Source organism: Botryllus schlosseri, chromosome 12 (assembly GCF_051294905.1).
Source record: "Botryllus schlosseri isolate E-star chromosome 12, Bs_hap1, whole genome shotgun sequence".
NCBI lineage: Eukaryota > Metazoa > Chordata > Ascidiacea > Stolidobranchia > Styelidae > Botryllus > Botryllus schlosseri.
Window position 1 is genome coordinate 26,049,633 of NC_137247.1, and position 22,024 is coordinate 26,071,656.

The 22,024-nt window shown below is 42.7% G+C and overlaps 1 protein-coding gene and 19 non-coding genes across 20 annotated transcripts in view; 9 read left to right on the top strand and 11 right to left on the bottom strand.

Moving 5' to 3' along the window:
* Positions 1–22,024, bottom strand: part of LOC145452822 (uncharacterized) — a 345,136-nt gene that overhangs the window by 218,763 nt on the left and 104,349 nt on the right. The gene's annotated exons all lie outside the window — the stretch shown is intronic.
* On the bottom strand, positions 1,414–1,486 carry Trnaf-gaa (transfer RNA phenylalanine (anticodon GAA)). Its single transcript has one exon. It is a non-coding gene; the product is annotated as a tRNA-Phe (tRNA).
* On the top strand, positions 2,580–2,652 carry Trnav-cac (transfer RNA valine (anticodon CAC)). Its single transcript has one exon. It is a non-coding gene; the product is annotated as a tRNA-Val (tRNA).
* On the top strand, positions 5,302–5,374 carry Trnav-cac (transfer RNA valine (anticodon CAC)). The gene has a single exon. It is a non-coding gene; the product is annotated as a tRNA-Val (tRNA).
* Positions 6,042–6,114, top strand: Trnav-aac (transfer RNA valine (anticodon AAC)). Its single transcript has one exon. It is a non-coding gene; the product is annotated as a tRNA-Val (tRNA).
* Trnai-aau (transfer RNA isoleucine (anticodon AAU)) lies at positions 6,953–7,026 on the bottom strand. The gene has a single exon. It is a non-coding gene; the product is annotated as a tRNA-Ile (tRNA).
* Positions 8,024–8,096, top strand: Trnav-cac (transfer RNA valine (anticodon CAC)). The gene has a single exon. It is a non-coding gene; the product is annotated as a tRNA-Val (tRNA).
* Trnai-aau (transfer RNA isoleucine (anticodon AAU)) lies at positions 9,675–9,748 on the bottom strand. Its single transcript has one exon. It is a non-coding gene; the product is annotated as a tRNA-Ile (tRNA).
* Positions 10,746–10,818, top strand: Trnav-cac (transfer RNA valine (anticodon CAC)). Its single transcript has one exon. It is a non-coding gene; the product is annotated as a tRNA-Val (tRNA).
* On the bottom strand, positions 12,246–12,318 carry Trnaf-gaa (transfer RNA phenylalanine (anticodon GAA)). Its single transcript has one exon. It is a non-coding gene; the product is annotated as a tRNA-Phe (tRNA).
* On the bottom strand, positions 12,327–12,400 carry Trnai-aau (transfer RNA isoleucine (anticodon AAU)). Its single transcript has one exon. It is a non-coding gene; the product is annotated as a tRNA-Ile (tRNA).
* Trnav-cac (transfer RNA valine (anticodon CAC)) lies at positions 13,394–13,466 on the top strand. The gene has a single exon. It is a non-coding gene; the product is annotated as a tRNA-Val (tRNA).
* On the top strand, positions 14,064–14,136 carry Trnav-cac (transfer RNA valine (anticodon CAC)). The gene has a single exon. It is a non-coding gene; the product is annotated as a tRNA-Val (tRNA).
* Positions 15,634–15,706, bottom strand: Trnaf-gaa (transfer RNA phenylalanine (anticodon GAA)). Its single transcript has one exon. It is a non-coding gene; the product is annotated as a tRNA-Phe (tRNA).
* On the bottom strand, positions 15,715–15,788 carry Trnai-aau (transfer RNA isoleucine (anticodon AAU)). Its single transcript has one exon. It is a non-coding gene; the product is annotated as a tRNA-Ile (tRNA).
* Positions 18,126–18,198, top strand: Trnav-aac (transfer RNA valine (anticodon AAC)). Its single transcript has one exon. It is a non-coding gene; the product is annotated as a tRNA-Val (tRNA).
* Trnaf-gaa (transfer RNA phenylalanine (anticodon GAA)) lies at positions 18,956–19,028 on the bottom strand. The gene has a single exon. It is a non-coding gene; the product is annotated as a tRNA-Phe (tRNA).
* On the bottom strand, positions 19,037–19,110 carry Trnai-aau (transfer RNA isoleucine (anticodon AAU)). Its single transcript has one exon. It is a non-coding gene; the product is annotated as a tRNA-Ile (tRNA).
* On the top strand, positions 20,108–20,180 carry Trnav-aac (transfer RNA valine (anticodon AAC)). The gene has a single exon. It is a non-coding gene; the product is annotated as a tRNA-Val (tRNA).
* Trnai-aau (transfer RNA isoleucine (anticodon AAU)) lies at positions 21,020–21,093 on the bottom strand. The gene has a single exon. It is a non-coding gene; the product is annotated as a tRNA-Ile (tRNA).

Sequence of the window (22,024 nt, forward strand, 5' to 3'; positions counted from 1 at the left end):
GGCAACATCTCGTTCTTCCCCTCTTACTCTCAAGCGTTCCTAATAATGATCTGTGAACACACGGGCAATTGAGCTTGCGGAGGCCTGCCATATTCTCAGAACCCAAAATAGGGACGATTTTTCTCGGCGTCAAGCTCGCTCGTTACGAGCAAGAAAGTTACAAAGACGGACGAAGAAACGGGAAGTTCAAACAGATTCTTCGGGTCGCGAGAGAGTCGACCTTGATTTTAATCAACACATCGTCAGTAGCTTGCTAGGTATTGACATTTTTCGTCTTCGATGTCTGATCGCATAAAAATCTCGTTGAAAGCATTTGGCATGCGTTGTATGAATTTCGTATTAGTGCATCGTTTTCTACATCCCGCATGTAGCCTTTATGTCGGGAATTTTGCGTTAAGATTGGTAAACCAACACCGATATTGTGGCGCGTCCGTAGAACATTGGTCACTGTATGCCTTGCATGCCATACCACAATGCATTCGCCGTACATACATAATGAAACGATCCGTTTGTGAACTAAACATAAAATACGTGTAAACCTGTGCAATCTGTATCCATCGATGAAATGGCACGCGTACGGACGAGTTCCGTAGTGTAGTGGTTATCACGTCTGCTTAACACGCAGAAGGTCCTGGGTTCAAGCCCCAGCAGAACTACTTTGACGCGTCTTCCTGTTCTATTTGGTAAAATCTCTGGATTATATATTAAAGCTTTAAAACCAGGGATGTTCGTATACACCGTAGGAAAATTACTCCAGCATTCCTAAAACGATGGGAATATAATCCATTCCATTCGCATTTTAATTTAACGATTATTGATTAAATTAATTAGTTCGACACGCACTGGAAGTCACGGCAATCATATGTGCTACAAAAGATCGAAATATCGTCCTCCGTCCTCCACAATGGCTAGTGCACACTCTTGATAATTGACGTTCCAATCCGTATCGTTGGGGTCCAATCCTAATCTCATATCTGAAATCTTTACGTGTTCCAATTTTAATCCTATTCTCATTTTTGGGCTTCCTGGAAAAGTTACAGGAGAACTGTATCGTGGGAAACGGGCCAGGCTTGCTGTACCGACATTTGTCGTCGTCGTGCTTGTTGGAATGAACTCTGACTCGATATGAAATGTACTTGCTTCAATTTCCAAGTTTCCCGAATTCAGTGATTTAATTCTTACCTAATCCGTAGAAAATTCCCATTCTAATGTAATTTGGAATATATGGAAGTTTGGTTCAACTCTGCAACTGCTATGCTGGAACGTGACGAAAAATTTCGATAAAATAGTACTTCTAATGGCCGGTAGGCTACCTACAATTATTTCCAAGTGCATGTTTTATAAAAAAACTCCGATATTATCGGTGAAGCGATAAGCGGTCTCGGGTCTCAAAAGAAATTCCGGCGTCAAAGCTGCCGCGACCCGGGATTGAACCAGGAACCTTCAGATCTTCAGTCTGACGCTCTCCCGACTGAGCTATCGCGGCGATTCAGGTTGCCAGTACGGGGCTCGAACCCGCGACATTTGCGGTATTAGCACGACGCTCTAACCAACTGAGCTAACCGGCCCATATCTACCTCGACGGACCGTGGCGTCATAAACCAATAAATGACGTGGAAATTTCAAAAATGTTCCTTTTATTTGGTTTGAAGTGTTTGCAGTGTTTGCAGTTTGTTGATGGAATGCCGGGAGATCGCTGTCACAGTACAATCTCGTTCGGACGTTCGGATCAACTTCGTTTACCATACGCCAAACTCTATCATGTCCAGAGGTTCGCATTGGAAAACTATCCTTAGTAGGTTCTACCCACGGGGTTCTTGAAGTATGGGTTGCGACTAGGGCTGAGCAACATCGAGTACCTGAGTGATTCGATTCCGAATCACGCGATATGCTTCGAGTCGAGTATTCGAGTATCAATCATTATGACGTCACAACAAAATTTGATATGTCAAAGTTCAAATGCCTGATATCCATCATATTAAAGATACCCTGGTATTTCTTCGACCGTACCAATTTCATTAAACTTTGTGACAATATTGTTGGTGGATGATGATTTCGGAAATGCTTTTCAAGAAACGGTCGTAACTTTGCACTATATGTTTCGTACGCTGCGATACGCCCAATAAAGGTTTGAAATAAGAATCGAAACCATAATTCTCGTTGATAAAATTAAATTCAGTAGCGAGGGGCGTATGATTTCTTTTCTTTTCGGACGTCACTGGGTTGGATGCAATAGCCAATAAGCGAGACATGCAGAAAAGTAGTTAGGCTACAACAATATGGCACGATCATGAACAAACGTCGACTTTATGTTGCGCAAATTTGTTTGAATTCAAGATAAGATTTGTCCCACAATGGATTCTCTGGAAAACACTGTCGGAGACTGCTCGGATGATTTACTCTAGTATGACCGTTAAGCGCACGAAAAACGTTGGTTCGTGTATGTCCCGGACAGCCCACCGTATTTTCACAAGGGATGTGCTAAGCAAACACATTCTGATAATCGGCTGGTAAACTCAGCAGAGCATTATAAACCTGTTTAACTTGAGCACATCGATGAATATGTGACGGTCGGTCCAAGTTCCGTAGTGTAGCGGTTATCACGTCTGCTTCACACGCAGAAGGTCCTGGGTTCAAGCTCCAGCGGAACTATGTCTTCTATCTTTTCTATTTTATTCAGAACAATCGTCCATGCGTGAATTAAAGCTATACTCGGGATGAGCGTATATGCCGATTGGCAACATCTCGTTATTCCCCTCTTACTCTCAAGCGTTCTTAATAATGATCTGTGAACACACGGGCAATTGAGCTTGCGGAGGCCTGCCATATTCTCAGAACCCAAAATAGGGACGATTTTTCTCGGCGTCAAGCTCGCTCGTTACGAGCGAGAAAGTTACAATGACAGACGTAGAAACGGGAAGTTCAAACAGATTCTTCGGGTCGCGAGAGAGTCGACCTTGATTTTAATCAACACATCGTCAGTAGCTTGCTAGGTATTGACATTTTTCGTCTTCGATGTCTGATCGCATAAAAATCTCGTTGAAAGCATTTGGCATGCGTTGTATGAATTTCGTATTAGTGCATCGTTTTCTACATCCCGCATGTAGCCTTTATGTCGGGAATTTTGCGTTAAGATTGGTAAACCAACACCGATATTGTGGCGCGTCCGTAGAACATTGGTCGCTGTATGCCTTGCATGCCATACCACAATGCATTCGCCGTACATACATAATGAAACGATCCGTTTGTGAACTAAACATAAAATACGTGTAAACCTGTGCAATCTGTATCCATCGATGAAATGGCACGCGTACGGACGAGTTCCGTAGTGTAGTGGTTATCACGTCTGCTTAACACGCAGAAGGTCCTGGGTTCAAGCCCCAGCAGAACTACTTTGACGCGTCTTCCTGTTCTATTTGGTAAAATCTCTGGATTATATATTAAAGCTTTAAAATCAGGGATGTTCGTATACACCGTAGGAAAATTACTCCAGCATTCCTAAAACGATGGGAATATAATCCATTCCATTCGCATTTTAATTTAACGATTATTGATTAAATTAATTAGTTCGACACGCACTGGAAGTCACGGCAATCATATGTGCTACAAAAGATCGAAATATCGTCCTCCGTCCTCCACAATGGCTAGTGCAAACTCTTGATAATTGACGTTCCAATCCGTATCGTTGGGGTCCAATCCTAATCTCATATCTGAAATCTTTACGTGTTCCAATTTTAATCCTATTCTCATTTTTGGGCTTCCTGGAAAAGTTACAGGAGAACTGTATCGTGGGAAACGGGCCAGGCTTGCTGTACCGACATTTGTCGTCGTCGTGCTTGTTGGAATGAACTCTGACTCGATATGAAATGTACTTGCTTCAATTTCCAAGTTTCCCGAATTCAGTGATTTAATTCTTACCTAATCCGTAGAAAATTCCCATTCTAATGTAATTTGGAATATATGGAAGTTTGGTTCAACTCTGCTACTGCTATGCTGGAACGTGGCGAAAAATTCCGATAAAATAGTACTTCTAATGGCCGGTAGGCTACCTACAATTATTTCCAAGTGCATGTTTTATAAAAAAACTCCGATATTATCGGTGAAGCGATAAGCGGTCTCGGGTGTCAAAAGAAATTCCGGCGTCAAAGCTGCTGCGACCCGGGATTGAACCAGGAACCTTCAGATCTTCAGTCTGACGCTCTCCCGACTGAGCTATCGCGGCGATTCAGGTTGCCAGTACGGGGCTCGAACTCGCGACATTTGCGTTATTAGCACGACGCTCCAACCAACTGAGCTAACCGGCCCATATCTACCTCGACGGACCGTGGCGTCATAAACCAATAAATGACGTGGAAATTTCAAAAATGTTCCTTTTATTTGGTTTGAAGTGTTTGCAGTTTGTTGATGGAATGCCGGGAGATCGCTGTCACAGTACAATCTCGTTCGGACGTTCGGAACAACTTCGTTTACCATACGCCAAACTCTATCATGTCCAGAGGTTCGCATTGGAAAACTATCCTTAGTAGGTTCTACCCACGGGGTTCTTGAAGTATGGGTTGCGACTAGGGCTGAGCAACATCGAGTACCTGAGTGATTCGTTTCCGAATCACGTGATATGCTTCGAGTCGAGTATTCGAGTATCAATCATTATGACGTCACAACAAAATTTGATATGTCAAAGTTCAAATGCCTGATATCCATCATATTAAAGATACCCTTGTATTTCTTCGGCCGTACCAATTTCATTAAACTTTGTGACAATATTGTTGGTGGATGATGATTTCGGAAATGCTTTTCAAGAAACGGTCGTAACTTTGCACTATATGTTTCGTACGCTGCGATACGCCCAATACAGGTTTGAAATAAGAATCGAAACCATAATTCTCGTTGATAAAATTAAATTCAGTAGCGAGGAGCGTATGATTTCTTTTCTTTTCGGACGTCACTGGGTTGGATGCAATAGCCAATAAGCGAGACTTGCAGAAAAGTAGTTACAACAATATGGCACGATCATGAACAAACGTCGACTTTATGTTGCGCAAATTTGTTTGAATTCAAGATAAGATTTGTCCCACAATGAATTCTCTGGAAAACACTGTCGGAGACTGCTCGGATGATTTACTCTAGTATGACCGTTAAGCGCACGAAAAACGTTGGTTCGTGTATGTCCCGGACAGCCCACCGTATTTTCACAAGGGATGTGCTAAGCATACACATTCTGATAATCGGCTGGTAAACTCAGCAGAGCATTATAAACCTGTTTAACTTAAGCACATCGATGAATATGTGACGGTCGGTCCAAGTTCCGTAGTGTAGCGGTTATCACGTCTGCTTCACACGCAGAAGGTCCTGGGTTCAAGCCCCAGCGGAACTATGACTTCTATCGTTTCTATTTTATTCAGAACAATCGTCCATGCGTGAATTAAAGCTATACTCGGGATGAGCGTATATGCCGATTGGCAACATCTCGTTATTCCCCTCTTTCTCTCAAGCGTTCTTAATAATGATCTGTGAACACACGGGCAATTGAGCTTGCGGAGGCCTGCCATATTCTCAGAACCCAAAATAGGGACGATTTTTCTCGGCGTCAAGCTCGGTCGTTACGAGCAAGAAAGTTACAATAGCAGACGTAGAAACGGGAAGTTCAAACAGATTCTTCGGGTCGCGAGAGAGTCGACCTTGATTTTAATCAACACATCGTCAGTAGCTTGCTAGGTATTGACATTTTTCGTCTTCGATGTCTGATCGCATAAAAATCTCGTTGAAAGCATTTCGCATGCGTTGTATGAATTTCGTATTAGTGCATCGTTTTCTACATCCCGCATGTAGCCTTTATGTCGGGAATTTTGCGTTAAGATTGGTAAACCAACACCGATATTGTGGCGCGTCCGTAGAACATTGGTCGCTGTATGCCTTGCATGCCATACCACAATGCATTCGCCGTACATACATAATGAAACGATCCGTTTGTGAACTAAACATAAAATACGTGTAAACCTGTGCAATCTGTATCCATCGATGAAATGGCACGCGTACGGACGAGTTCCGTAGTGTAGTGGTTATCACGCCTGCTTAACACGCAGAAGGTCCTGGGTTCAAGCCCCAGCGGAACTACTTTGACGCGTCTTCCTGTTCTATTTGGTAAAATCTCTGGATTATATATTAAAGCTTTAAAACCAGGGATGTTCATATACAGCGTAGGAAAATTACTCCAGCATTCCTAAAACGATGGGAATATAATCCATTCCATTCGCATTTTAATTTAACGATTATTGATTAAATTAATTAGTTCGACACGCACTGGAAGTCACGGCAATCATATGTGCTACAAAAGATCGAAATATCGTCCTCCGTCCTCCACAATGGCTAGTGCACACTCTTGATAATTGACGTTCCAATCCGTATCGTTGGGGTCCAATCCTAATCTCATATCTGAAATCTTTACGTGTTCCAATTTTAATCCTATTCTCATTTTTGGGCTTCCTGGAAAAGTTACAGGAGAACTGTATCGTGGGAAACGGGCCAGGCTTGCTGTAACGACATTTGTCGTCGTCGTGCTTGTTGGAATGAACTCTGACTCGATATGAAATGTACTTGCTTCAATTTCCAAGTTTCCCGAATTCAGTGATTTAATTCTTACCTAATCCGTAGAAAATTCCCATTCTAATGTAATTTGGAATATATGGAAGTTTGGTTCAACTCTGCTACTGCTATGCTGGAACGTGACGAAAAATTCCGATAAAATAGTACTTCTAATGGCCGGTAGGCTACCTACAATTATTTCCAAGTGCATGTTTTATAAAAAAACTCCGATATTATCGGTGAAGCGATAAGCGGTCTCGGGTCTCAAAAGAAATTCCGGCGTCAAAGCTGCCGCGACCCGGGATTGAGCCAGGGACCTTCAGATCTTCAGTCTGACGCTCTCCCGACTGAGCTATCGCGGCGATTCAGGTGGCCAGTACGGGGCTCGAACCCGCGACATTCGCGTTATTAGCACGACGCTCTAACCAACTGAGCTAACCGGCCCATATCTACTTCGACGGACCGTGGCGTCATAAACCAATAAATGACGTGGAAATTTCAAAAATGTTCCTTTTATTTGGTTCGAAGTGTTTGCAGTTTGTTGATGGAATGCCGGGAGATCGCTGTCACAGTACAATCTCGTTCGGACGTTCGGATCAACTTCGTTTACCATACGCCAAACTCTATCATGTCCAGAGGTTCGCATTGGAAAACTATCCTTAGTAGGTTCTACCCACGGGGTTCTTGAAGTATGGGTAGCGACTAGGGCTGAGCAACATCGAGTACCTGAGTGATTCGTTTCCGAATCACGTGATATGCTTCGAGTCGAGTATTCGAGTATCAATCATTATGACGTCACAACAAAATTTGATATGTCAAAGTTCAAATGCCTGATATCCATCATATTAAAGATACCCTTGTATTTCTTCGGCCGTACCAATTTCATTAAACTTTGTGACAATATTGTTGGTGGATGATGATTTCGGAAATGCTTTTCAAGAAACGGTCGTAACTTTGCACTATATGTTTCGTACGCTGCGATACGCCCAATACAGGTTTGAAATAAGAATCGAAACCATAATTCTCGTTGATAAAATTAAATTCAGTAGCGAGGAGCGTATGATTTCTTTTCTTTTCGGACGTCACTGGGTTGGATGCAATAGCCAATAAGCGAGACTTGCAGAAAAGTAGTTACAACAATATGGCACGATCATGAACAAACGTCGACTTTATGTTGCGCAAATTTGTTTGAATTCAAGATAAGATTTGTCCCACAATGGATTCTCTGGAAAACACTGTCGGAGACTGCTCGGATGATTTACTCTAGTATGACCGTTAAGCGCACGAAAAACGTTGGTTCGTGTATGTCCCGGACAGCCCACCGTATTTTCACAAGGGATGTGCTAAGCATACACATTCTGATAATCGGCTGGTAAACTCAGCAGAGCATTATAAACCTGTTTAACTTGAGCACATCGATGAATATGTGACGGTCGGTCCAAGTTCCGTAGTGTAGCGGTTATCACGTCTGCTTCACACGCAGAAGGTCCTGGGTTCAAGCTCCAGCGGAACTATGTCTTCTATCTTTTCTATTTTATTCAGAACAATCGTCCATGCGTGAATTAAAGCTATACTCGGGATGAGCGTATATGCCGATTGGCAACATCTCGTTATTCCCCTCTTACTCTCAAGCGTTCTTAATAATGATCTGTGAACACACGGGCAATTGAGCTTGCGGAGGCCTGCCATATTCTCAGAACCCAAAATAGGGACGATTTTTCTCGGCGTCAAGCTCGCTCGTTACGAGCAAGAAAGTTACAATGACAGACGTAGAAACGGGAAGTTCAAACAGATTCTTCGGGTCGCGAGAGAGTCGACCTTGATTTTAATCAACACATCGTCAGTAGCTTGCTAGGTATTGACATTTTTCGTCTTCGATGTCTGATCGCATAAAAATCTCGTTGAAAGCATTTGGCATGCGTTGTATGAATTTCGTATTAGTGCATCGTTTTCTACATCCCGCATGTAGCCTTTATGTCGGGAATTTTGCGTTAAGATTGGTAAACCAACACAGATATTGTGGCGCGTCCGTAGAACATTGGTCGCTGTATGCCTTGCATGCCATACCACAATGCATTCGCCATACATACATAATGAAACGATCCGTTTGTGAACTAAACATAAAATACGTGTAAACCTGTGCAATCTGTATCCATCGATGAAATGGCACGCGTACGGACGAGTTCCGTAGTGTAGTGGTTATCACGTCTGCTTAACACGCAGGAGGTCCTGGGTTCAAGCCCCAGCAGAACTACTTTGACGCGTCTTCCTGTTCTATTTGGTAAAATCTCTGGATTATATATTAAAGCTCTTAAACCAGGGATGTTCGTATACACCGTAGGAAAATTACTCCAGCATTCCTAAAACGATGGGAATATAATCCATTCCATTCGCATTTTAATTTAACGATTATTGATTAAATTAATTAGTTCGACACGCACTGGAAGTCACGGCAATCATATGTGCTACAAAAGATCGAAATATCGTCCTCCGTCCTCCACAATGGCTAGTGCACGCTCTTGATAATTGACGTTCCAATCCGTATCGTTGGGGTCCAATCCTAATCTCATATCTGAAATCTTTACGTGTTCCAATTTTAATCCTATTCTCATTTTTGGGCTTCCTGGAAAAGTTACAGGAGAACTGTATCGTGGGAAACGGGCCAGGCTTGCTGTACCGACATTTGTCGTCGTTGTGCTTGTTGGAATGAACTCTGACTCGATATGAAATGTACTTGCTTCAATTTCCAAGTTTCCCGAATTCAGTGATTTAATTCTTACCTAATCCGTAGAAAATTCCCATTCTAATGTAATTTGGAATATATGGAAGTTTGGTTCAACTCTGCTACTGCTATGCTGGAACGTGACGAAAAATTCCGATAAAATAGTACTTCTAATGGCCGGTAGGCTACCTACAATTATTTCCAAGTGCATGTTTTATAAAAAAACTCCGATATTATCGGTGAAGCGATAAGCGGTCTCGGGTCTCAAAAGAAATTCCGGCGTCAAAGCTGCCGCGACCCGGGATTGAGCCAGGAACCTTCAGATCTTCAGTCTGACGCTCTCCCGACTGAGCTATCGCGGCGATTCAGGTGGCCAGTACGGGGCTCGAACCCGCGACATTCGCGTTATTAGCACGACGCTCTAACCAACTGAGCTAACCGGCCCATATCTACTTCGACGGACCGTGGCGTCATAAACCAATAAATGACGTGGAAATTTCAAAAATGTTCCTTTTATTTGGTTTGAAGTGTTTGCAGTTTGTTGATGGAATGCCGGGAGATCGCTGTCACAGTACAATCTCGTTCGGACGTTCGGATCAACTTCGTTTACCACACGCCAAACTCTATCATGTCCAGAGGTTCGCATTGGAAAACTATCCTTAGTAGGTTCTACCCACGGGGTTCTTGAAGTATGGGTTGCGACTAGGGCTGAGCAACATCGAGTACCTGAGTGATTCGTTTCCGAATCACGTGATATGCTTCGAGTCGAGTATTCGAGTATCAATCATTATGACGTCACAACAAAATTTGATATGTCAAAGTTCAAATGCCTGATATCCATCATATTAAAGATACCCTTGTATTTCTTCGGACGTACCAATTTCATTAAACTTTGTGACAATATTGTTGGTGGATGATGATTTCGGAAATGCTTTTCAAGAAACGGTCGTAACTTTGCACTATATGTTTCGTATGCTGCGATACGCCCAATACAGGTTTGAAATAAGAATCGAAACCATAATTCTCGTTGATAAAATTAAATTCAGTAGCGAGGAGCGTATGATTTCTTTTCTTTTCGGACGTCACTGGGTTGGATGCAATAGCCAATAAGCGAGACTTGCAGAAAAGTAGTTACAACAATATGGCACGATCATGAACAAACGTCGACTTTATGTTGCGCAAATTTGTTTGAATTCAAGATAAGATTTGTCCCACAATGGATTCTCTGGAAAACACTGTCGGAGACTGCTCGGATGATTTACTCTAGTATGACCATTAAGCGCACGAAAAACGTTGGTTCGTGTATGTCCCGGACAGCCCACCGTATTTTCACAAGGGATGTGCTAAGCATACACATTCTGATAATCGGCTGGTAAATTCAGCAGAGCATTATAAACCTGTTTAACTTGAGCACATCGATGAATATGTGACGGTCGGTCCAAATTCCGTAGTGTAGCGGTTATCACGTCTGCTTCACACGCAGAAGGTCCTGGGTTCAAGCCCCAGCGGAACTATGTCTTCAATCTTTTCTATTTTATTCAGAACAATCGTCCATGCGTGAATTAAAGCTATACTCGGGATGAGCGTATATGCCGATTGGCAACATCTCGTTCTGCCATATTCTCAGAACCCAAAATAGGGACGATTTTTCTCGGCGTCAAGCTCGGTCGTTACGAGCAAGAAAGTTACAATGACAGACGTAGAAACGGGAAGTTCAAACAGATTCTTCGGGTCGCGAGAGAGTCGACCTTGATTTTAATCAACACATCGTCAGTAGCTTGCTAGGTATTGACATTTTTCGTCTTCGATGTCTGATCGCATAAAAATCTCGTTGAAAGCATTTGGCATGCGTTGTATGAATTTCGTATAAGTGCATCGTTTTCTGCATCCCGCATGTAGCCTTTATGTCGGGAATTTTGCGTTAAGATTGGTAAACCAACACCGATATTGTGGCGCGTCCGTAGAACATTGGTTGCTGTATGCCTTGCATGCCATACCACAATGCATTCTCCGTACATACATAATGAAACGATCCGTTTGTGAACTAAACATAAAATACGTGTAAACCTGTGCAATCTGTATCCATCGATGAAATGGCACGCGTACGGACGAGTTCCGTAGTGTAGTGGTTATCACGTCTGCTTAACACGCAGAAGGTCCTGGGTTCAAGCCCCAGCAGAACTACTTTGACGCGTCTTCCTGTTCTATTTGGTAAAATCTCTGGATTATAATTTAAAGCTTTAAAACCAGGGATGTTCGTATACACCGTAGGAAAATTACTCCAGCATTCCTAAAACGATGGGAATATAATCCATTCCATTCGCATTTTAATTTAACGATTATTGATTAAATTAATTAGTTCGACACGCACTGGAAGTCACGGCAATCATATGTGCTACAAAAGATCGAAATATCGTCCTCCGTCCTCCACAATGGCTAGTGCACACTCTTGATAATTACCGTTCCAATCCGTATCGTTGGGGTCCAATCCTAATCTCATATCTGAAATCTTTACGTGTTCCAATTTTAATCCTATTCTTATTTTTGGGCTTCCTGGAAAAGTTACAGGAGAACTGTATCGTGGGAAACGGGCCAGGCTTGCTGTACCGACATTTGTCGTCGTCGTGCTTGTTGGAATGAACTCTGACTCGATATGAAATGTACTTGCTTCAATTTCCAAGTTTCCCGAATTCAGTGATTTAATTCTAACCTAATCCGTAGAAAATTCCCATTCTAATGTAATTTGGAATATATGGAAGTTTGGTTCAACTCTGCTACTGCTATGCTGGAACGTGACGAAAAATTCCGATAAAATAGTACTTCTAATGGCCGGTAGGCTACCTACAATTATTTCCAAGTGCATGTTTTATAAAAAAAAAACGATATTATCGGTGAAGCGATAAGCGGTCTCGGGTCTCAAAAGAAATTCCGGCGTCAAAGCTGCCGCGACCCGGGATTGAACCAGGGACCTTCAGATCTTCAGTCTGACGCTCTCCCGACTGAGCTATCGCGGCGATTCAGGTGGCCAGTACGGGGCTCGAACCCGCGACATTCGCGTTATTAGCACGACGCTCTAACCAACTGAGCTAACCGGCCCATATCTACCTCGACGGACCGTGGCGTCATAAACCAATAAATGATGTGGAAATTTCAAAAATGTTCCTTTTATTTGGTTTGAAGTGTTTGCAGTTTGTTGATGGAATGCCGGGAGATCGCTGTCACAGTACAATCTCGTTCGGACGTTCGGATCAACTTCGTTTACCATACGCCAAACTCTATCATATAATTTCGCATTGGAAAAGTATCCTTAGTAGGTTCTACCCACGGGGTTCTTGAAGTATGGGTTGCGACTAGGGCTGAGCAACATCGAGTACCTGAGTGATTCGATTCCGAATCACGTGATATGCTTCGAGTCGAGTATTCGAGTATCAATCATTATGACGTCACAACAAAATTTGATATGTCAAAGTTCAAATGCCTGATATCCATCATATTAAAGATACCCTTGTATTTCTTCGGCCGTACCAATTTCATTAAACTTTGTGACAATATTGTTGGTGGATGATGATTTCGGAAATGCTTTTCAAGAAACGGTCGTAACTTTGCACTATATGTTTCGTACGCTGCGATACGCCCAATAAAGGTTTGAAATAAGAATCGAAACCATAATTCTCGTTGATAAAATGAAATTCAGTAGCGAGGAGCGTATGATTTCTTTTCTTTTCGGACGTCACTGGGTTGGATGCAATAGCCAACAAGCGAGACTTGCAGAAAAGTAGTTACAACAATATGGCACGATCATGAACAAACGTCGACTTTATTTTGCGCAAATTTGTTTGAATTCAAGATAAGATTTGTCCCACAATGGATTCTCTGGAAAACACTGTCGGAGACTGCTCGGATGATTTACTCTAGTATGACCATTAAGCGCACGAAAAACGTTGGTTCGTGTATGTCCCGGACAGCCCACCGTATTTTCACAAGAGATGTGCTAAGCATACACATTCTGATAATCGGCTGGTAAATTCAGCATAGCATTATAAACCTGTTTAACTTGAGCACATCGATGAATATGTGACGGTCGGTCCAAGTTCCGTAGTGTAGCGGTTATCACGTCTGCTTCACTCGCAGAAGGTCCTGGGTTCAAGCCCCAGCGGAACTATGTCTTCAATCTTTTCTATTTTATTCAGAACAATCGTCCATGCGTGAATTAAAGCTATACTCGGGATGAGCGTATATGCCGATTGGCAACATCTCGTTCTGCCATATTCTCAGAACCCAAAATAGGGACGATTTTTCTCGGCGTCAAGCTCGGTCGTTACGAGCAAGAAAGTTACAATGACAGACGTAGAAACGGGAAGTTCAAACAGATTCTTCGGGTCGCGAGAGAGTCGACCTTGATTTTAATCAACACATCGTCAGTAGCTTGCTAGGTATTGACATTTTTCGTCTTCGATGTCTGATCGCATAAAAATCTTGTTGAAAGCATTTGGCATGCGTTGTATGAATTTCGTATTAGTGCATCGTTTTCTACATCCCGCATGTAGCCTTTATGTCGGGAATTTTGCGTTAAGATTGGTAAACCAACACCGATATTGTGGCGCGTCCGTAGAACATTGGTCGCTGTATGCCTTGCATGCCATACCACAATGCATTCGCCGTACATACATAATGAAACGATCCGTTTGTGAACTAAACATAAAATACGTGTAAACCTGTGCAATCTGTAACCATCGATGAAATGGCACGCGTACGGACGAGTTCCGTAGTGTAGCGGTTATCACGTCTGCTTCACACGCAGAAGGTCCTGGGTTCAAGCCCCAGCGGAACTATGTCTTCTATCTTTTCTATTTTATTCAGAACAATCGTCCATGCGTGAATTAAAGCTATACTCGGGATGAGCGTATATGCCGATTGGCAACATCTCGTTATTCCCCTCTTACTCTCAAGCGTTCTTAATAATGATCTGTGAACACACGGGCAATTGAGCTTGCGGAGGCCTGCCATATTCTCAGAACCCAAAATAGGGACGATTTTTCTCGGCGTCAAGCTCGGTCGTTACGAGCAAGAAAGTTACAATAGCAGACGTAGAAACGGGAAGTTCAAACAGATTCTTCGGGTCGCGAGAGAGTCGACCTTGATTTTAATCAACACATCGTCAGTAGCTTGCTAGGTATTGACATTTTTCGTCTTCGATGTCTGATCGCATAAAAATCTCGTTGAAAGCATTTGGCATGCGTTGTATGAATTTCGTATTAGTGCATCGTTTTCTACATCCCGCATGTAGCCTTTATGTCGGGAATTTTGCGTTAAGATTGGTAAACCAACACCGATATTGTGGTGCGTCCGTAGAACATTGGTCGCTGTATGCCTTGCATGCCATACCACAATGCATTCGCCGTACATACATAATGAAATGATCCGTTTGTGAACTAAACATAAAATACGTGTAAACCTGTGCAATCTGTATCCATCGATGAAATGGCACGCGTACGGACGAGTTCCGTAGTGTAGTGGTTATCACGTCTGCTTAACACGCAGAAGGTCCTGGGTTCAAGCCCCAGCAGAACTACTTTGACGCGTCTTCCTGTTCTATTTGGTAAAATCTCTGGATTATAAATTAAAGCTTTAAAACCAGGGATGTTCGTATACACCGTAGGAAAATTACTCCAGCATTCCTAAAACGATGGGAATATAATCCATTCCATTCGCATTTTAATTTAACGATTATTGATTGAATTAATTAGTTCGACACGCACTGGAAGTCACGGCAATCATATGTGCTACAAAAGATCGAAATATCGTCCTCCGTCCTCCACAATGGCTAGTGCACACTCTTGATAATTAACGTTCCAATCCGTATCGTTGGGGTCCAATCCTAATCTCATATCTGAAATCTTTACGTGTTCCAATTTTAATCCTATTCTCATTTTTGGGCTTCCTGGAAAAGTTACAGGAGAACTGTATCGTGGGAAACGGGCCAGGCTTGCTGTACCGACATTTGTCGTCGTCGTGCTTGTTGGAATGAACTCTGACTCGATATGAAATGTACTTGCTTCAATTTCCAAGTTTCCCGAATTCAGTGATTTAATTCTAACCTAATCCGTAGAAAATTCCCATTCTAATGTAATTTGGAATATATGGAAGTTTGGTTCAACTCTGCTACTGCTATGCTGGAACGTGACGAAAAATTCCGATAAAATAGTACTTCTAATGGCCGGTAGGCTACCTACAATTATTTCCAAGTGCATGTTTTATAAAAAAAAACCGATATTATCGGTGAAGCGATAAGCGGTCTCGGGTCTCAAAAGAAATTCCGGCGTCAAAGCTGCCGCGACCCGGGATTGAACCAGGGACCTTCAGATCTTCAGTCTGACGCTCTCCCGACTGAGCTATCGCGGCGATTCAGGTGGCCAGTACGGGGCTCGAACCCGCGACATTCGCGTTATTAGCACGACGCTCTAACCAACTGAGCTAACCGGCCCATATCTACCTCGACGGACCGTGGCGTCATAAACCAATAAATGACGTGGAAATTTCAAAAATGTTCCTTTTATTTGGTTTGAAGTGTTTGCAGTTTGTTGATGGAATGCCGGGAGATCGCTGTCACAGTACAATCTCGTTCGGACGTTCGGATCAACTTCGTTTACCATACGCCAAACTCTATCATGTCCAGAGGTTCGCATTGGAAAACTATCCTTAGTAGGTTCTACCCACGGGGTTCTTGAAGTATGGGTTGCGACTAGGGCTGAGCAACATCGAGTACCTGGGTGATTCGATTCCGAATCACGTGATATGCTTCGAGTCGAGTATTCGAGTATCAATCATTATGACGTCACAACAAAATTTGATATGTCAAAGTTCAAATGCCTGATATCCATCATATTAAAGATACCCTTGTATTTCTTCGGCCGTACCAATTTCATTAAACTTTGTGACAATATTGTTGGTGGATGATGATTTCGGAAATGCTTTTCAAGAAACGGTCGTAACTTTGCACTATATGTTTCGTACGCTGCGATACGCCCAATAAAGGTTTGAAATAAGAATCGAAACCATAATTCTCGTTGATAAAATTAAATTCAGTAGCGAGGAGCGTATGATTTCTTTTCTTTTCGGACGTCACTGGGTTGGATGCAATAGCCAATAAGCGAGACTTGCAGAAAAGTAGTTACAACAATATGGCACGATCATGAACAAACGTCGACTTTATGTTGCGCAAATTTGTTTGAATTCAAGATAAGATTTGTCCCACAATGGATTCTCTGGAAAACACTGTCGGAGACTGCTCGGATGATTTACTCTAGTATGACCATTAAGCGCACGAAAAACGTTGGTTTGTGTATGTCCCGGACAGCCCCCCGTATTTTCACAAGGGATGTGCTAAGCATACACATTCTGATAATCGGCTGGTAAATTCAGCAGAGCATTATAAACCTGTTTAACTTGAGCACATCGATGAATATGTGACGGTCGGTCCAAGATCCGTAGTGTAGCGGTTATCACGTCTGCTTCACACGCAGAAGGTCCTGGGTTCAAGCGCCAGCGGAACTATGTCTTCTATCTTTTCTATTTTATTCAGAACAATCGTCCATGCGTGAATTGAAGCTATACTCGGAATGAGCGTATATGCCGATTGGCAACATCTCGTTCTGCCATATTCTCAGAACCCAAAATAGGGACGATTTTTCTCGGCGTCAAGCTCGGTCGTTACGAGCAAGAAAGTTACAATAGCAGACGTAGAAACGGGAAGTTCAAACAGATTCTTCGGGTCGCGAGAGAGTCGACCTTGATTTTAATCAACACATCGCCAGTAGCTTGCTAGGTATTGACATTTTTCGTCTTCGATGTCTGATCGCATAAAAATCTCGTTGAAAGCATTTCGCATGCGTTGTATGAATTTCGTATTAGTGCATCGTTTTCTACATCCCGCATGTAGCCTTTATGTCGGGAATTTTGCGTTAAGATTGGTAAACCAACACCGATATTGTGGCGCGTCCGTAGAACATTGGTCGCTGTATGCCTTGCATGCCATACCACAATGCATTCGCCGTACATACATAATGAAACGATCCGTTTGTGAACTAAACATAAAATACGTGTAAACCTGTGCAATCTGTATCCATCGATGAAATGGCACGCGTACGGACGAGTTCCGCAGTGTAGTGGTTATCACGTCTGCTTAACACGCAGAAGGTCCTGGGTTCAAGCCCCAGCGGGACTATCTCTTCAATCTTTTCTATTTTATTCAGAACAATCGTCCATGCGTGAATTAAAGCTATACTCGGGATGAGCGTATATGCCGATTGGCAACATCTCGTTCTGCCATATTCTCAGAACCCAAAATAGGGACGATTTTTCTCGGCGTCAAGCTCGGTCGTTACGAGCAAGAAAGTTACAATGACAGACGTAGAAACGGGAAGTTCAAACAGATTCTTCGGGTCGCGAGAGAGTCGACCTTGATTTTAATCAACACATCGTCAGTAGCTTGCTAGGTATTGACATTTTTCGTCTTCGATGTCTGATCGCATGAAAATCTCGTTGAAAGCATTTGGCATGCGTTGTATGAATTTCGTATAAGTGCATCGTTTTCTACATCCCGCATGTAGCCTTTATGTCGGGAATTTTGCGTTAAGATTGGTGAACCAACACCGATATTGTGGCGCGTCCGTAGAACATTGGTCGCTGTATGCCTTGCATGCCATACCACAATGCATTCGCCGTACGTACATAATGAAACGATCCGTTTGTGAACTAAACATAAAATACGTGTAAACCTGTGCAATCTGTATCCATCGATGAAATGGCACGCGTACGGACGAGTTCCGTAGTGTAGTGGTTATCACGTCTGCTTAACACGCAGAAGGTCCTGGGTTCAAGCCCCGGCGGAGCTACTTTGACGCGTCTTCCTGTTCTATTTGGTAAAATCTCTGGATTATATATTAAAGCTTTAAAACCAGGGATGTTCGTATACACCGTAGGAAAATTACTCCAGCATTCCTAAAACGATGGGAATATAATCCATTCCATTCGCATTTTAATTTAACGATTATTGATTAAATTAATTAGTTCGACACGCACTGGAAGTCACGGCAATCATATGTGCTACAAAAGATCGAAATATCGTCCTCCGTCATCCACAATGGCTAGTGCACACTCTTGATAATTGACGTTCCAATCCGTATCGTTGGGGTCCAATCCTAATCTCATATCTGAAATCTTTACGTGTTCCAATTTTAATCCTATTCTCATTTTTGGGCTTCCTGGAAAAGTTACAGGAGAACTGTATCGTGGGAAACGGGCCAGGCTTGCTGTACCGACATTTGTCGTCGTCGTGCTTGTTGGAATGAACTCTGACTCGATATGAAATGTACTTGCTTCAATTTCCAAGTTTCCCGAATTCAGTGATTTAATTCTTACCTAATCCGTAGAAAATTCCCATTCTAATGTAATTTGGAATATATGGAAGTTTGGTTCAACTCTGCTACTGCTATGCTGGAACGTGACGAAAAATTACGATAAAATAGTACTTCTAATGGCCGGTAGGCTACCTACAATTATTTCCAAGTGCATGTTTTATAAAAAATCTCCGATATTATCGGTGAAGCGATAAGCGGTCTCGGGTCTCAAAAGAAATTCCGGCGTCAAAGCTGCCGCGACCCGGGATTGAACCAGGGACCTTCAGATCTTCAGTCTGACGCTCTCCCGACTGAGCTATCGCGGCGATTCAGGTGGCCAGTACGGGGCTCGAACCCGCGACATTCGCGTTATTAGCACGACGCTCTAACCAACTGAGCTAACCGGCCCATATCTACTTCGACGGACCGTGGCGTCATAAACCAATAAATGACGTGGAAATTTCAAAAATGTTCCTTTTATTTGGTTTGAAGTGTTTGCAGTTTGTTGATGGAATGCCGGGAGATCGCTGTCACAGTACAATCTCGTTCGGACGTTCGGATCAACTTCGTTTACCATACGCCAAACTCTATCATGTCCAGAGGTTCGCATTGGAAAACTATCCTTAGTAGGTTCTACCCACGGGGTTCTTGAAGTATGGGTTGCGACTACGGCTGAGCAACATCGAGTACCTGAGTGATTCGATTCCGAATCACGTGATATGCTTCGAGTCGAGTATTCGAGTATCAATCATTATGACGTCACAACAAAATTTGATATGTCAAAGTTCAAATGCCTGATATCCATCATATTAAAGATACCCTGGTATTTCTTCGACCGTACCAATTTCATTAAACTTTGTGACAATATTGTTGGTGGATGATGATTTCGGAAATGCTTTTCAAGAAACGGTCGTAACTTTGCACTACATGTTTCGTACGTTGCGATACGCCCAATAAAGGTTTGAAATAAGAATCGAAACCATGATTCTCGTTGATAAAATTAAATTCAGTAGCGAGGAGCGTATGATTTCTTTTCTTTTCGGACGTCACTGGGTTGGATGCAATAGCCAATAAGCGAGACATGCAGAAAAGTAGTTACAACAATATGGCACGATCATGAACAAACGTCGACTTTATGTTGCGCAAATTTGTTTGAATTCAAGATAAGATTTGTCCCACGATGGATTCTCTGGAAAACACTGTCGGAGACTGCTCGGATGATTTACTCTAGTATGACCGTTAAGCGCACGAAAAACGTTGGTTCGTGTATGTCCCGGAAAGCCCACCGTATTTTCACAAGGGATGTGCTAAGCATACACATTCTGATAATCGGCTGGTAAACTCAGCAGAGCATTATAAACCTGTTTAACTTGAGCACATCGATGAATATGTGACGGTCGGTCCAAGTTCCGTAGTGTAGTGGTTATCACGTCTGCTTAACACGCAGAAGGTCCTGGGTTCAAGCCCCAGCGGAACTACTTTGACGCGTCTTCCTGTTCTATTTGGTAAAATCTCTGGATTATATATTAAAGCTTTAAAACCAGGGATGTTCGTATACACCGTAGGAAAATTACTCCAGCATTCCTAAAACGATGGGAATATAATCCATTCCATTCGCATTTTAATTTAACGATTATTGATTAAATTAATTAGTTCGACACGCACTGGAAGTCACGGCAATCATATGTGCTACAAAAGATCGAAATATCGTCCTCTGTCCTCCACAATGGCTAGTGCACACTCTTGATAATTGACGTTCCAATCCGTATCGTTGGGGTCCAATCCTAATCTCATATCTGAAATCTTTACGTGTTCCAATTTTAATCCTATTCTCATTTTTGGGCTTCCTGGAAAAGTTACAGGAGAACTGTATCGTGGGAAACGGGCCAGGCTTGCTGTACCGACATTTGTCGTCGTCGTGCTTGTTGGAATGAACTCTGACTCGATATGAAATGTACTTGCTTCAATTTCCAAGTTTCCCGAATTCAGTGATTTAATTCTTACCTAATCCGTAGAAAATTCCCATTCTAATGTAATTTGGAATATATGGAAGTTTGGTTCAACTCTGCTACTGCTATGCTGGAACGTGACGAAATATTCCGATAAAATAGTACTTCTAATGGCCGGTAGGCTACCTACAATTATTTCCAAGTGCATGTTTTATAAAAAAAACTCCGATATTATCGGTGAAGCGATAAGCGGTCTCGGGTCTCAAAAGAAATTCCGGCGTCAAAGCTGCCGCGACCCGGGATTGAACCACGGACCTTCAGATCTTCAGTCTGACGCTCTCCCGACTGAGCTATCGCGGCGATTGAGGTGGCCAGTACGGGGCTCGAACCCGCGACATTCGCGTTATTAGCACGACGCTCTAACCAACTGAGCTAACCGGCCCATATCTACTTCGACGGACCGTGGCGTCATAAACCAATAAATGACGTGGAAATTTCAAAAATGTTCCTTTTATTTGGTTTGAAGTGTTTGCAGTTTGTTGATGGAATGCCGGGAGATCGCTGTCACAGTACAATCTCGTTCGGACGTTCGGATCAACTTCGTTTACCATACGCCAAACTCTATCATGTCCAGAGGTTCGCATTGGAAAACTATCCTTAGTAGGTTCTACCCACGGGGTTCTTGAAGTATGGGTTGCGACTAGGGCTGAGCAACATCGAGTACCTGAGTGATTCGATTCCGAATCACGTGATATGCTTCGAGTCGAGTATTCGAGTATCAATCATTATGACGTCACAACAAAATTTGATATGTCAAAGTTCAAATGCCTGATATCGATCATATTAAAGATACCCTTGTACTTCTTCGGCCGTACCAATTTCATTAAACTTTGTGACAATATTGTTGGTGGATGATGATTTCGGAAATGCTTTTCAAGAAACGGTCGTAACTTTGCACTATATGTTTCGTACGCTGCGATACGCCCAATAAAGGTTTGAAATAAGAATCGAAACCATAATTCTCGTTGATAAAATTAAATTCAGTAGCGAGGAGCGTAGGATTTCTTTTCTTTTCGGACGTCACTGGGTTGGATGCAATAGCCAATAAGCGAGACTGGCAGAAAAGTAGTTACAACAATATGGCACGATCATGAACAAACGTCGACTTTATGTTGCGCAAATTTGTTTGAATTCAAGATAAGATTTGTCCCACGATGGATTCTCTGGAAAACACTGTCGGAGACTGCTCGGATGATTTACTCTAGTATGACCGTTAAGCGCACGAAAAACGTTGGTTCGTGTATGTCCCGGACAGCCCACCGTATTTTCACAAGGGATGTGCTAAGCATACACATTCTGATAATCGGCTGGTA